Source organism: Populus nigra, chromosome 2 (assembly GCF_951802175.1).
Source record: "Populus nigra chromosome 2, ddPopNigr1.1, whole genome shotgun sequence".
Taxonomy (NCBI): Eukaryota; Viridiplantae; Streptophyta; class Magnoliopsida; order Malpighiales; family Salicaceae; genus Populus; species Populus nigra.
In genome coordinates this window covers 2,604,200-2,621,272 of record NC_084853.1, presented here as the reverse complement: position 1 = coordinate 2,621,272, position 17,073 = coordinate 2,604,200, and the positions used below count along the sequence as shown (strand labels likewise).

The following is a 17,073-nucleotide window of genomic DNA, read 5'->3' as shown; positions in this document are numbered from 1 at the left end:
ATGTTTCAAGAAAAATATTAAATGAAGTTTTAAAGGTAAATAATATTGATTACAAATTAATATAAAGGTGGAGTTGGTGGAGGAGGAGGAGATCCTGGCGGAAGCTGGTGGTTATACGGCCAAAAAAGATTAGGCGCACATGTTCCACTATTTGACAAGTTCATAATCATTTCGCGAAGCTGTTCATAAGTTGCTTTTTGTTGTTCATGAGCTGCTTCATACTCTGCTTTTTGTTGTGCTTGAGACACTTTGAGTTGCTCAGACTCCGCTCTTTGTTGTGCATGAGACTCTTTGAGTTGTGCGTACTTCGCTTTTAGGTTATCGTATTTCTCGGTTAGCTGAGCCGTGTGTTGCTGCAAGGCCACGAACTCCTTAGATTGAGAGCTCGATATTGATTGGGAGCTCCCAACGGTTGAAACACTATGAGTCGACCGCAAGTTGTCGGCCGTAGTGTTGGAGAGTCCATAAACCCGATTTTTATCGAGTCCACTTGACGAGCCAACCTCCATCCACAAATCCAGATCGAATTCCGGATGGGTCAAAATATCATCCCCGTATCTCTCCCTCAACCGATTATTATAGGTCTCCTAAAAAAAAAAAGTAATCATCATATTCAATACAATGAACATAATAACTTACAAAATAAAATGGTTGAAAACAAACATACCACGAAATGCTAAGCACGGTTATCAATGAACTGTTGCGTCCCCTTCTGGCGGTCTTGACTCCGCACGTGCGTCTCCACAAACAGCTCCATTGGGCTCGGCTCACGTCCAAGAGACGCAGCCTATAATGAAAAAGGATATATTAACAACTGAATTTAATGATATATTTCATTTAAATTAATCTTACCATCAGTTTCGCATGTGCAGCAAACGGAACGGAGCCGCCAGTGTGCGTTGTCACCCCACCATGAATTGGCCGATTTCAGTTGCCAGCACCGGACTGTGAGCGTCGTGTGGACCGCTCAGACGTCACATGCTCAAGATAGTGCGACCATATATCTTCCGGGATGTATATCGGTTTGAAATCTCTCCAAACCGCAACATCGTTCTAGCCTTGGAAACCCCTATCCCTTGCGGTTTTTTTTGCCTTTTTCTGTGCTTCATACCAAATATCACACAACCTACTTCACGCAACCAAAAATTTCATTTCGAAACATTATTGTTTTCAATCTTACCTAGTTGTCGCGTGATTTTCCCACACCCTCCTCACAACAGTGTTATGCTCACTGTCCCAGCAGAATTTGTGTTGTGTATAAATAAACAAGTTTAAATAAAAACAATAATTTATTTACAATTATATTAATAATTTATTAGAAATAAGCTGAAAATTATAAATTAACACCAACCTGAAATCTGTTAAACCATGCATTGATTTGAGGCATCCATTTAGGATGCTTGGATATCTGACTCCATTGAAACAATGGAATCTCCATTGACGATTTAAACGCCGATGATATTACTCGGGCGGCTTCAATATTTGTGAACCTGAAAATAAATTCAATAGTGATTACTTCATAAATTTTGTAATTAAAAAAAAAACTAAAACCTTAACAAACTTACATTGAAAGGTCGTCCTTCCACTGTGCCTCGTACTTGCGGCTAAATTGATTCCGTTGCGAAGGCACGCCGCCTCTACGCTGTGAAGTACCGCTGGAAGAGGCAGCATCAGTTGACATCGCAGGTGGTGTAGGTGCCTCTTCTTGAGCGGCACCTAAGGAAATATCATCCTCGCTGCTAGACGAACTAGCTGCGACCGCACTTGAGCGACCAGCTCTGGTTTTCGTTCTACGCATCTACACAATTTGATAGAAATAATTATATAATTAAATTCAAATGTAAAAAAAAAATTCGGCAGCACCTCCCCTATACCGGATACTACCCAAATCCATAAACCTGCACATATTAACAATAGCCACAACCAATTTACCCAATCTATACTAATTATTCCAACATATTCAATTACTAATCCTAAGGTAAATTCAACATTAAGAATTACAATTCAAGTAATTATTCAATAATTATGCCAATACAACAAAAAAATAAATTAAAAAAAAACTCTAGAATAACAATCAAAATAAATGGAAAAAATTAAACATAAAGCATGCAATAATAGAGCAAAACTAATAATTATTCCAACATATTCAATTACTAATTCTAAGGTAAATTCAACATTAAGAATTAAAATTCAACAAATTATTCAATAATTATGCCAATACAACAAAACAATAAATTAAAAAAAAATCTAGAATAAATGGAAAAAATTAAACACAAATCATGAAATAATAAAGTAAAATTAATAATTATTCCAACATATTCAATTACTAATTCTATGGTAAATTCAACATTAACAATAAATATTCAACAAATTAACTAATAATAATTATGCCAATACAACAATAAAAAAAATTCAATAAATTAAAAAAAAACTATAGACTTTAGCAATGAATTATGCAAAAAAAAACTATAGACTTTATCTACATTATAAAAAATACACCAAAACAAAAAAAAATAACCAAAAAAATAGCAAAAAAAAACCGTTAAAGTAAAATGAAATAGAGGAAACACTAACCTTTTAAACTGATGGAGATTCACGATAAAAAAAGCTTGAGATCGGAGTGAAGAACGGAGAGGAAAAGAATGGTGAAAAATTGAGGAGAAGAGAAAATGAACTAAAGAGGCGATCGGGGTAGGTTAAAAGCCAGTTTTACCGACGGATTCACCGATTAATTATTATTTTAATTTATTCCGTCGGTGAGGTGTTAAAAATCCGTCGGTACATTTTGAATTTCACACCAAATGTTTTAATGGCGCTCCATATTTTTCGCAGTCCGTCGGTAAGATGACGCGGTCAGAGATGCATTTAATGCACAACCGTTTGATATTCGCGCAATCCGTCGGTAATTGTGTCAGTAAAATTGAGAGAGTATTGATGGACTTAAGTCCGTCGGAGTGGCCATCGGTGATGTGGTGGCATTACCAGTAATTATTTTTGAACTCTCTGTGAAACACCGACGGACTTAAGTCCGTCGGAGTGGCCGTCGGTGATGTGGTGGCATTACTAGTAATTATTTTTGAACTCTCTGTGAAACACCGACGAAATTAAGTCCGTCGGAGTGGCCGTCGGTGATGTGGTGGAATTACCAGTAATTATTTTTGAACTCTCTGTGAAACACCGGCGAAATTAAATCTGTCGGTGATGTGGTGGCATTACCAGTAATTATTTTCGAACTCTCTGTAAAACACCGACGAAATTAAGTCCGTCGGTGTGGCCGTCGGTGATGTGGTGGCATTACCAATAATTATTTTTAAACTCTCTGTGAAACACAGACGGACTTACGTCCATCGGTGTGGCCGTCGGTGATGTGGTGGCATTACCAGTAATTATTTCATGTCACAAAATATATCATCCATGATCAATAATTATTTCAAGTAATCATTTCATAATTGTGGCATTTCAACTAATTATTTCAAGTAATAAATATTTTGTGTTTCAAAATATATCATCCATAATCTAAATTACATGAAAAAAAGGGTTTTACATAGGGCTTCATTTTGGTAGTTAGTCAGAATTTTCTTCTTCTTCATCATCAATTGAATTGTCATCACCTTAATCGCAATCTTCAATATGAATATCATCTTCTTCATCGACATTTGCTTGTCCGCTAGAGCTCAAAACAAAATTCAACTCCTCTGCGTCAACATCAACAAGACTATCATCGAAAACACGAAAATTTGAATTTTCTTCCAATTCAATCGAAGGAGCAACTCGATATGGTTCAATCACCTCACTAACTTGAAAGACTTCATCTCATATACTTGTGTCTTCATTCTCATCCTGAACAACCTCGACACGACCCCGGGATTTCGTTTTTAAAACGGACAACCAATCCACTCTTGATCGATCCTTTCTAAATGAAGGGGTGTATGTGTAATAAACTTGTTGACATTGCTTTGTGAAAACAAAGACATCGTTTATGTTGCGGAGTCTAGCTTTTGAGTTTATTTCGACCAGACTATAGTGCGGATCAACTCTGATTCCTCTGTCAGTCGTGTCATACCAATAGCATTTGAATAAAAACACTATATTCTGCTCGTTATGATATTGCAGTTCGACGACCTCTTCTAATCTACCATAGTAGTCAACTTCTAACTCACTACTAGTGGATCCCTTAACACAAACACCGTTGTTGTATGTCTTTCTTCCTTGCCCGTATTCTTCAGTATGGAAAACATATCCAATGACAAAATACTCGTTGTAGCACTTACATTTTCTTTCAGGCCCCAGGCTAAGTGAAGACAATGACTTAGGTGCACTCCTTCCCATTTGATAAACCTTACATGTAATGTACATCAATAAACAGTAAATGAACGAGAATCTCGTAATGACATGCATACGTACAGTAATTTTGCAAGTTAGAATGAGTTTGTGATAGTGCTTACATCTGTTCTGAACCACGTGGCAAACTGCTCATTTTGTAATTGAAAGATCTGGGATTCGGTCAGCTGTGAGTTATTGGATATCAAATATTGACGATGTTGCCTGCAAGTGATAATGAGTGTATGATATTACAATATATAATTAACAGTATATTACTAACAAAGTTTAATTAGTATAAACTTACTGAATAAAAGATCTCAGCTCATCACAGTTAAATAGAACATAGTTGTGTGCTTGTTTGAACTCTATTTCTGACAAATATCTTCCTCTTACGGCATTTTTAGGTGTGGGTTGTCCAGTATTGGAGAATATTGACAAGTTCCCATTGGAATGCACTTCATCGCCATCATCATGCCGTGGAACGCGATTGATTCTCGTTCTCAGATGAGGTTTGAAATAGTACAAGATAAATGTTGAGATCTCCTCAACAATATAGGCCTCACATATCGAAGCCTCAACATGCGCCTTGTTCTTAACCTTTTTCTTGAGATTAAACAAGTACCTGCATTGAAATATTAATCAAATATTTCAATTAAGAAAAACATATAAAATACTTTTATATATGAATTACATTGCAACTGTAATATCTAACTGCTCGAATGGGTACATCCATCTATATTGGACCGGTCCTCCAACTTTTGCCTTGAATGGTAGATGTATAGGGAGATGCTCCATTGAGTCAAAAAATGATGGAGGGAATATCATCTCAAGTTTGCATAGTGTCTCGATGATATTCGTTTGAATCCTCTCAATGTGATCAACATTCAACTTGCTGGAGCATATATCTCTGAAGAAATGACTGATCTCCGTGAGTGCATCCCATATTCCCTTTGGCAACAAATCATGAAAAGCTAATGGGATGAGTGTTTGCATAAACACGTGGCAGTCATGACTCTTCATTCCATACAATCTACAGTCCTCTATATTAACCAGCCTTGATATGTTCGATGCATGTCCATCTGGAAAACGCAGACTCTTAAGCCATTTGTAGACTGGCAGTTGTGCGTTTTTCTCTAACACGAAGCTTGCTCTTGGTTTTGCGACCCGTGACTCATCATAAACCAACTTCATATTTTTACGGTTACAGTATAAAGCTATATCTAATCTAGCCTTGATGTTGTCCTTTGTCTTCCCCTTCACATCCATTACGGTGTTGAAAATGTTCTCAAACATGTTCTTTTCGATGTGCATGACGTCAAGGTTATGGTAGAGCAGATTGGTCTTCCAATAAGGAAGCTCCCAAAAGATAATTCGCTTTACCCAATTATGGGTCAAACCAAAACCAGGAAACTTTTGCTTACCTGATTAAAGGCCAAACATAATGTCACCGTACTCTAAGACAACATCATGCAATTCTTCACCAGAAAGACGCAGGGATGCAACATCTTTTTCAACTCTGCCAACAAAGAAATCTTTTATGTTCTTTCTGTACCTGTGATGAAGTGGCAAGAAGCGATGGTGATAGTCAAAAAAAGAAGCTTTACCTCCATTTGCTAGCATGAATGCCTTGTTGTTTTCCATGGAGTATAGACATGCGAGTTTCCCATGAGGGCTCCAACCAGAAAGAATTCCATAAGCTAGAAAATCATTGATAGTCCACATCAATGCCGCCCTCATAAGGAAATTTTGTTTCCTCGATATATCATAAGTCAGAACTCCGGAGGACCACAACTGCGCCAACTCATCAATCAACGGTCGAAGACAAACATCTATATTCTGCCCCGGGCTTCTTGGACCGGGTATGACAGTAGATAAAAACATGAACTCCGACCTCATACACATTCCCGGTGGCAAGTTATAAACTGTGAGTATGACCGGCCAACAATAATAAGGAGCAGCAAATGACCCAATTGGGTTGAATCTATCTGTACACAACCCAAGACGCACATTCCTTTATTTAGCTGAAAATTGAGGATGAACACTGTTAAAGCTTTCCACGCTTTGCCGTCAGAAGGATAACCATCACTCCATGAACCGCATGGTGTGCTTGGTGCCATGTCATATGCTCAGCAGTCCTTGGTGACATGAATAACCTCTGCAGTCTAGGTGTGATCGGGAAGTATCTAAGTTTTTTATATTCCACTAGAGTCTTTCCCCTTCTAGTTCTAGGTTTGTAACGGGAATGCCCGCATGTCATGCACTCGATCATCTCAACATTTTCAAGGTAGTATAACATGCAGAAGTTAGGGCACATGTCAATTTTTTGGTATCCTAAACCGAGGGGTTTTATCATTGACTTCGCAGCATAGAAGTTCTCTTTCAGCCTGTTCCCTTCAGGTAAAATGCTTCTTGCCTATTCAATAATCTTGTCATACCTGGCCTCACTCAACCCGTGATCTGACTTGATGGTAAACACATGTGCTACGGCCGATAATTTACTGTGGTTCGTGCAGCCATCCCATAATGGTTCGTCAGAATCTTTCAACAAATCAAAAAACCTAGCTGCATCTGCATTAGGTTCTTTTTCTACGATTGGACATTGACTGCCATTACCTTGATTCATTCTCATTGCATCCATAACCATATTTCTGTAAGGATTAGTGTTGTCATTTGCCGCTTCATGCACGTTGCTAGCACTAGAAGTAGACCCAACCACCGTTTCTTCCATTCTCCTCTCACTCTCGCTAACAAATACTTCTCCATGTGCATACCAACACTGGTAATTATCCATAAACCCTTTGTGTAGAAGATGCATCATTATAACATCTTGATGCAGATACTTTTTATTTTCACACTTCCTGCATGGACACCTAATACCGCCTCCAGTAAAATTTCTGGGAATAGATGTTGCGAAATTAATAAAACCCTGAACCCTGTTACAATAATCCATCATCCACAATCCTTGGGGTGAATCTCGATACATCCATGAACGATCATCCATGACTTATATCGAACCTCTATAAAATTATGATGACATCATGTATTAATTAACTAAGTTAGGTAAATAAACTTGCAAAAATATTACTTTACCTCGAGATTATCCAACAAACCAATCACAACTTCTCATAAATATTAAATATTCATTATCATTTATGAACGTCCATACGAAGTAAAATATATAAATTTACAAAAATTACCACTCTGCAATACCATTGATAAAACTTTAAACGGGCCCATTAAGCAAGCTATTAATTATTTCAAAATAGCACATGAAATTCGGTAGTTCCATAAAGTTTTAACAATTTACAAACAAATACAATCTTACAAAATCTAAAACAAAGCATAACAGGTATAAAATTATACATTCATATACTACACGTTTGTTTGAGAAATAACAATAAAACATGTACATCTACTAACAAAATACATATACCAGAAAAACAATAAAATTGACATTTAATTAAATGTTAAAATTTAAAAAGATAGAAATTACTTACAAAAATTAATAAAATCCGTTGGTAAATCAGAACACGGATGATGTGACCACAAAACTTCAAGAAATATAACTTGTTGTGCTGATATGAGGAAGAATTTTTTTTTTTTTAGGATGGGGGGGAGGGGGAGCTGGTTGTTTGTAGATGGGGAGAGTTGGGATGAGGAAGAAGAAGGAGAAATATGGGAGGAGAGGGTCGGCAGATCTGACATATATTAAATATTTCTGACGGTTTCACCGACGAAGTTTCTGTCAATGAAATCGTCGGTGATTCTGACAGAAACATAGACAAGTCACCGTACGGATCTGCCATTTCAAATCCCTCGGTGAGTCCGTTGGCAATTTAAACGGCGAACCAGTCACGTCACTGTACGGGCACTGTACGTGCTGTCATTTTGAATCCGTAGGCAAAAAAAAACCCGTCAAAACCTCCACGTCAGCGATCCACCTTTTTTTTAATTCGTAAAATTTTTTGTCCGTAATTCAGTCGGTAACTACCGACGAAAATTTTCCTTCAGTAGTTACCGACTGAATTACAAACAGAAAATGGTCCGTCGGTAGTTACCGACTGAATTACGGATGGAAAAGTTTCCGTCGGTAATTTCGACCTCAAATTACCGACATAAATATTCCGTCGGTAAATCCGTTGGTATTTAGCGAATTTCTGGTAGTGAAACTATGCATGAGGGTGCACTTGTTCTTGTGGGATTCATGTGATCTCTAAGTGTTCTAACCCGAATATTCTCATTATTCTCATTATGAAGCGATTGGTTATCTTCTTTGGCCATATTTTCTGAAAATGATGAGGATACCCTACAAAGTCTACCACTTAATGTACGTGACCACACTCTCATGCACGTGTAAGAAGAGAATAAAAGGAAGAAGAAAACAAAAGAAAGAGAAACAAAACAAAAGAAACAAAGTTAGATACAAGAAAAGAGAAAAGAGAAAAGAGAAAATAAAATAAATACTATAATTTGTACAAGAATTTACCTCCCCGGCAACGGCGCCAAAAACTTGACACGACCAAAAGATTGATGTCTTCTCCCAAGTGTAGGAGTGTCGAAGTAATAAATAACCCGGCAAGACCGGGGTCGAACCACAGGGAGGTTAATTGTATAAATTATAAACAACAATAATACAACAACAACAACAACAACAACAACAACACAACAACAACAACAACAATAACAACAACAACAACAACAACAATAATAAGTTAAAGAGAGCTTTGAGATGTGATATTGATGTAAGGATTAAACAAGGATAAAAATAATTATCAAGGATAGAGGATCCACTAATGGTATTTCAAACAAGTATAGTATAAACTCTTTTTGTTACTCAATTGGAAACCACACACAAAGGAGGTTCCAATCAGATTATAAATTGTTAACATGATTACATTAGTTATCTTATTCGAATAATGCTAATACTTGTAAATGTTGTCAGGCATTCATGATTATAACTTATGTTAACAACAAATTAAGTTCCTTTCATAGCTCAGGTGTCGGTTATACCATACAGTATGGGCTATGAAAGTGCCAAGTATTTGTTGTACCAAATGTTATACAACATAAATCTAGATTAACCATTTAACAAGCAAAGTATTAAAAGTGAACAAGATAACAAATATAAAGCATCTTAGTATCCAACATTAAGGTCCATGTTAAGTTTATATTATACTTATTCTTACACCATTAGTATACCCTTTTCACCTTGATGTAATTAACTTAACTAAACATAATGAAAGAAAGAAACATAAATAAACAAGGAAAGGAAATGAAAAGCATAAGCAAGAGATTAATATAAGCAAAACTTAAGCATTACAAAATATAAAAAGAGAAAACAAGAGCATGATCTTGATCTGAAAACCAAGATGCCTAAATACATGGCAAATGCCTCCTTTTATAGGCCAAAATTTGGAACTATTGATTTGTTGACTAATTGATGAGTGGGTGGCCACATCTTGACTTGGTGACAATTCTTATCTTCTTGTCTGCCAAAAAGGTCATTGAAATCGTCATAATTTGAACTGACTTCAATCATGAAAGTTCTAGGAAATTGTCTCATCTTTCCAGGGTAAAACTTTGAGATCATTTGGACTTCTAGAACTCGAGATATGGGCTAAACACTGAACAGTGTCTGGGCTGCAGGACAGATTCAGACTTCTTCTTTGTTGCTACAATTTGGACTTGAAAAGGGCCTTGTTAAAATGGACCTAAATCCAAGATCTACAGCTCCAGATATGGCCCAATTACCGAACAGTGTTCCAGTTTGGACTGCACCAGCATCTCTTTTCTAAGTTTGGCTATCTCTTTGTCCTTTCAATTTCAGTACTTCAACTCATCAATCAATTCTTTCATTTATGTAATAGGCCTGCATTTAAGATGAATATTTACCATAAATTAAAATTATCTTATATAATTAGATATGTTATTATAAAACATGCTTTAGTTAAGGAGTTATTGATACTTTAAGTGCAAAATGATGATATAAAACCTTGATAAAAATGAACTTTTAAGTACTAATCAGCTGCTCTGTTTGTGTGCAGTTGTGGGTGTGAATTTGGATTGTGTAGAGTCCTACTTGGCAAAGGATTTCTATGCCTGTTGTGGGGACCTATTTGGGTGAGGTTCTCTGCCCAAATGCTTGGTCAACTTGGATGTAGTCTCTGGCTTCACTTTTTGGTTTTGTGTAGTTGCATTGCACATCTTGCCATACTTCTTGAAGCTAGATAATTAATTTGATTGTTGCTGCTATATGCAACCTAATGTTCTCTTCGATTGCATGGACAGTTGGAGGGCTTTTGGGTACTGCTCCACACAACTTGGTTTGCTGGCTTCCTTGGTATGCTATGGACCGCTAGGGTTCCGCTGGTTTGCAGGCTTGTGCATGTGTCTGCTGGTTTGCAGGCTTGTGCATGTGTCTGCTGGTTGGGTAGCCTGATACTACTGATTTGCTATAAAGGATTTCTTTGCTTGCTGAGGGGCCCTGTTAGAGGGTTGCCTCTGTCTGTTAGCGCACTGCTACTTTGTTGGGGCTTTGTCTGTCTGAATGAGGTTCTCTCCCCATGTCCAGACTATATGCCTCTTGCTCCATATTGGTTCTTCTACAGGTCTAATTCGGCTGGCCTCCCTAGATAGTTGCTACGGATCTCTATAGTGTGGGTGAGGCTCTCTCCCCACATGCTTGGGCTACTGATGTAGTGTTCTCTATTTGTTGCTCTGCTAGATTGTTCTAAGTGGAGGGTGTTGAATGGAGTTTGTCCTAGTAGCAAACTAGCCAACGTTGTGGTGTAGGGTTGGTCTGCTGGTGATGATGTGTGGATGTTTTCTCATGATTGCTTAGTACAGGAATCCGTTTGGGTAAGGCTCTCTCCCTAATTGCTTGGTCCCCATACATGTTGTTGTATTGGAGTAGCTGTTTTTGATTTTGTAGATAGCTGGTTTGTTGATGAGGTTTGTTTGGTGAAGGTTGCTCCTTGTCTCAACTGCTGCTATACTTCTCTTGATGGCAAGCATGTTGCTGGTTCATGCGCGGTTGCAGTTGCTGGTTGGCTCCCTGGTGTTCTTGTATGCTAGTTGGAGGTTATGCTTGTAATTGCTGCCAATCTGCTGGGTTGGACGGTGATCCATCTCTCTGATGCTGCCAGTTTTTGGGTTTCCAGGCAAAAGCTTCTTTGTCTGCTAGGTCGGGTTTTATGTATGTTTATTGCCATATGGCTTTGATGCTTGTTTAAGGGAGCCTGTTCCCTTTTATTTTAGGTTGTACAAGGGAGTCTGTTCCCTTTGCTTTTTGTCCATTAAGCTTGTCTTGCTATGGTTTGTTCAAGGGAGTCTGTTCCCTTTGCTTTTTGTCCATTAAGCTTGTCTTGCTATGGTTTGTTCAAGGGAGTCTGTTCCCTTTGCCAGGCTATGTCTGTCTATATGTACTACTAGTTTCCAGCTTGTTACTTTTTGATCTATACAATTCTTACATTTGATTAAAAAAAAAGAGCTCTCAGTTGCAGACAAATGCTCCCTGCTGGCCGGGTGCCTTCTGGAATTGTTGGCGGTGGTCTTTTGGGATTTTCTACTTTTGCTGCAGGTTGCTGTCTGGGCTTGCTGCTGTCCATCTTTGTTGTAGGTTGCTGACTGGGTTTGCTGTTGGTGTGATGCTGGTTTGCTCCTGGGTTCTGCTGCTCTGTATTTTGGGTTTTTCTGCTTTAGCTGGTGGGAGCCTGTTCCCTTAGCCTCTTTTGATTTTAGGAGCCTGTTCCTTTTTTGTTTATTGTTTTTAGTTGCAAGTTGTGTTCTGCTTGCTGGTCCTTACCTATCGGCTTAGTATGGTAGCTAGGTTTGGGGTTTGTCTCTATGGGTTTGTTCCCTTTGTTTCCGGGGAGATTGTTCCCTGTCATTGTATATGCTTGTAAAGTGGACTTGCTGGTCTCCAGCGATGTATTACTTTTGATTTATATATTTTTTACATTTGATCAAAGAAAGAAAGAAAGAAAGAGCTCTCAGTTGCCATTTTCTAGAAACTGATTTAGGTGTGTACAAAGATTTGTGGCGGTTTAGTTTAATCGGGTTCATAGCTGAAAAATTTCCAGGATATACGTTCCTTTCTAAATATGTTAATTCTACCTGGAAATGTAATTTGAATTTCTCCATGCATGATTCTGGTTGGCTTATTTTCAAGTTTGCATCTAAATCGGACATGATTGCAGTGCTAAGTGGAGGGCCTGACTATGTATTTGGGCGGCTCTTGATATTGAAAATTATGCCTGACTATTATGAATTTAACACTTTTGATATAATTCGGATGCCAGCTTGGGTTAAATTCCCTAACCTACCTCTTCAATGCTAGTCATCATTGTGTCTTTCTAAACTAGCAAGTGTGATTGGGAAACTAGTGCATTCTAATTCTCCAACAACCTCCATAACTCAGCTCTCATATGCCCAAGTGCTAGTTGAGATTGATTTACTTGTTGAATTACCATCATCGATTAATATCACCCTCCCCAATGGTGTTTCCAAATCCCAGGCAGTGATATATGAATCTTTGCCACGGTTTTGCAAGCAGTGCAGAACTCTGGGACACTCCACTTCTGTATGCACCAAAGATTCCAGTCATAAGTGCAAAAAGCATCCCCCAACAGGTGAACCGGAGATTGATCCAATGGCTGCTGAGGCAACTATGGCTGTAGAAGAGAGTGCAGATTGCTCTGTATGCAAGCAAGCAAAGCTAACTTCACAGCCTGGATCCCCTATTGCTTCTTCTGGCTCTTCTCAGGTTGTTCATGTATCTGAAGATCGCTTTGATGCTGTGAAAGCATTGCCTCCAAGGAGGCACTACTTGACCAGAAGCAAAGCTGCTGCCACCTCTGCCTTTGGCCGATCAGGGAAGTCATTAGGAATGAGTGGCAAACCTCAAAAGCTCATCCTCGGCTGACTCCAGGATCTAGGGTGGCACAACTTCTACTCCCTCCTCCTCCATTTGATATATTATGCTCTTGTGGAATATTGGCTAAGGAATATGTCCTTGTGTCTATTTTTGGGTTTTGCTAGTATTGTATTTTGTTGTTGCCTTTGTAGGTCTGTCTTCTAGCTGTTACAGTTTATATATTTCTGCTCATAGCTGTGTTGTATTGCTATTGTCTGTTATCTTTGCTGGTTTGGGTTGCAAGTGCTCTTTTTGGCCCTGCCCGTGGCCTCTCTGTTATCTTTTCCTCTGATGGTCCTGCTTGCTACCTCTATTCAAATAGCTGGCTTGTTGCCTATGGTTTTTGGTTGCTAGATTTCTCCTGTATGGGCTTTGTGGGAGTCTGATCCTCTCGGCTATGTTGCTTCTCCTGGGAAGCATGTTTCCTTTTGGATGCTCTTCTTGGCTTGTGGTTGTGCTAGCTTAGCTCTAGGTTGGTTGTCCCCGTATGCGAGCTGGTTTGGGTTGATGGTTTGTGGTTCCTGCTGTTTTGGTTGTCTGCTGGTTTGCTTGCTGTTGCGTTGGCTGCTGAACTGGCTTTGATGTTGTTGGTTGCTTCTACTGCTGGTTTGATTCGGGGTTGCTCTACTGCTCAATGTTCTGGTTCCTGTTCTGCTTTTGCTGTGGAGCCTGTTCCCCAAGCTTTTTGGGATACAGTTGTCAATTGATGTTAGGCTAGTTTGCTGGATTGGTTACTGCACATTGTTGTGCTTTATAGTCGGTTTGCTTATTCTGGGGAGGTTGTTCCCTAGCACAAGCCTTTTGTGTAATTGGTTTAGATTATTTTCTGTTCAGCAAGATCTACTTGCTTTGGTTTTCTCAAGGGAGTCTGTTCCCTTTTGTATATATATCCTATTGGTTTCTAGCTTGTTAAGTTTTGATCTATAAATTCTTACATTTGATAAAAAAAAAAAAGAGCTCTCAGTGTGTAGCTAAAGAGAGGAACTAGAGAGAGACGCTCTCTTTCTTGAAGATTTTCCCCTCTCTGTGATGTTTTGCACCTTCTGCACTAGTTTGATTTCTTTCTTCCCTGTTTATTCCTGGCCTACATAGCCATTAATAAACAGATTTTAGAGCTCTCTCCCTCCTGGATTCAGAGCATTCAAGAGGGGTTTTGGTTTAAACTAATTTTATTAGGTACAGGCTTGGTCTCATGATTAGTACTTAAAAATGCATTTTTATTAAGGCTTTATATCATCGTATTGCACTAAAGTATCATTAAATTCCCTAACTAAAGCATGTTTTATAATAACAAGTCTGATAATATAATATATCTTTAATTTATGGTAAATCTTGTTTTGAATGCAGGTATATCTCACAATTCAAAGGATTGATTGATGTGATTAATTATTGAAAGTGAAGAGACAAAAAGAGGACTAAGCTAAGAGAAGAGATGTTGGTTCTATTCCAAACTGGAACACTATTCGGTTATTGGATCATAACTGGAGTTGTAGAACTCGGATTTAGGTCTACTTTATATGTACGGAAATATAAGACATAGACACAAAACTTTCATGAGAGTCCAAGACTCAATTCTACCATTTTCAAGTTCAAATCTTAGCAACAACGAAGAAGTCGAAACCTGTCTTGCAGCTCAGACACTGTTCGGTTTTCAGCTCATATCTTGAGTTCTAGAAGTCCAAATGAGGTCTGGTTTTTTTTGTTGGAAAGCTAAGACAATTGTCCACAGCTTTCATGGAACAAAGGGCTCAAATTTTGATGTTAGCAATGATGTTTTGGCCAGCCAACAATAAAAAAAAATCAGCCAACAATATCAATAACCAGCAGCCAACAATGTCAAAAACCAGCCACCAAATCAATAGTTGGCCACCAACTATTTTCTTAGTCTATAAAAGGAGGCATTTGCCATGTATTTAGTCATATTATTTTTCAGATTAAAATCATGTTCTTGCTTTCTCTCTTTATATCTTTGTAATGTTCAAGTTTTCTTTCATGATATACTAATCTCTTGTTTATGCTTTTTTATTTCCTTTCATATACTTAGTTAACTCATATCATAATCATGTTCTTATCTTGTTTATTTATGTTTTTCTTCTTCATTATGTTGAGCTAAGTTAATTATGTCAAGGTGAAAAGGTTTTACTAATGGTGTTAGAATATGTATAATATAAACTCAACATGGACTTTAATGTTTATATCCAAGAAAAATTGTTATTAGCATGTCTTATCTTTTTATCTTACTAATTCTTAATACCTTGTTTGTTAAATGGTTAATCTAGATTTATGTTGTATAACACTTGGTACATCAAATGCTTGATCCTTTATAGTTTTCGGCCAACATCGTTGTTATGATAGGAACTTGATTTGTTGTTAACATAAGCTAGCAACATAAATACCTGATGATATTTATAAATATGGTGTAACTTAGATAAGATGATTAATATGATCATGTTAATAATTTATAATGAGCTAATAACGATAAATCATCTGATTCGAACCTCCTTTGTGTGTGGTTTCCAATTGAGTAATAAAAAGAGTTTATATTATATTTATCTGAAATACCATTAGTGGATCATCTAACCTTGACATCTGTTTTATTATTGTTTAATCCTTACATCAATATCACTTCCCAAAACTCTCTTTAACTCCTTTTTTTGTTATTATTATCTTCAAATCTTTCTCTTTATTTGTAATTTATACAATTCACCTCTTTGTGTTTCGACCCCGGTTTTGCTGGGTTATTTTTTACTTTGACACTCCTACACTTAGGATAAGACATTAACTCTTTGATCATGTCAAGTTTTTGGTGTCGTTGCCGGGAAGGTAAGTATTGTAAAAATTATATATTTCTTTTATTTTCTTTTGTTTTTACTTTTATTTGTTTTTCTAATTTTTGTTCTTTTTCTTTTCTTTTCTTTTGCACTTGTATGAGAGTTTGGACACATACATTAAGTAGTAGACTTTCTAGGAAATCCTCATTTTCTTTAAAAAAACATGGCCGAAGAAAATAACCAGTCAATTCATAATGAGAATAATGAGAATAATCGTGTGAAAACACTTAAAGATCACATGAATCCAACAAGAACAAGTGCACCATCATGTATAGTTTTTCCTCCTGATGCATCTCATTTTAATTTTAAGCTAGGTATTATTCAACTTTTACCCACTTTTCATGGCTTGGAATTAGAAAATTCATACTTGCATTTAAGAGAATTTGAAGAAGTTTGTAACATCTATAATGACTTAAATTGTAGTATGAACACCATCAGATTAAAGCTTTTTCTTTTTTCATTAAAAGATAAAGCTAAAACATGGCTACAAAATATTAGGTCAGGATCCATTCGTGCTTGGGATGAAATGCAACAACAATTTTTAAAGAAGTTTTTTTTCATCTTACATAACAAACTCTTTCAAAAGACAAATCACCACTTTCACTCAAAAACCAGGAGAAACATTTTACAAGTGTTGGGATAGATATAAAGACTTGCTTAATACCTGTCCTCATCATGGTTTTGAAACATGGAGATTGGTCTCACAATTTTATGAAGGATTAACACCTAAAGATAGGCAAATGGTGGAATTGATGTGCAATGGAACTTTTAAAGATAAAGACCCCGATGAAGCAATGGAATACCTCGACTTGCTAGCTGAAAATGCTCAAAATTAGGACACCATAAGTACTTGTTAGGCACCAGGTAAAACTCAACCTCATACATCTGGTGGAGGCATGTATAACCTTAGGGAAGATTATGATCTCAAAGCCAAGTTTGCATCTTTAGCTAGAAAAGTCGAGGCACTAGAATTGAAAAGGAGTGGTCAATTAAAATCTGTTCAAG

The 17,073-nt window shown here is 37.3% G+C and overlaps 2 pseudogenes; one reads left to right on the top strand and one right to left on the bottom strand.

Moving 5' to 3' along the window:
• The window catches only part of LOC133682454 (uncharacterized), a 109,829-nt pseudogene that overhangs the window by 68,958 nt on the left and 23,798 nt on the right, over positions 1 to 17,073 (top strand).
• Positions 16,640 to 16,750, bottom strand: LOC133684373 (small nucleolar RNA R71; annotated as a pseudogene).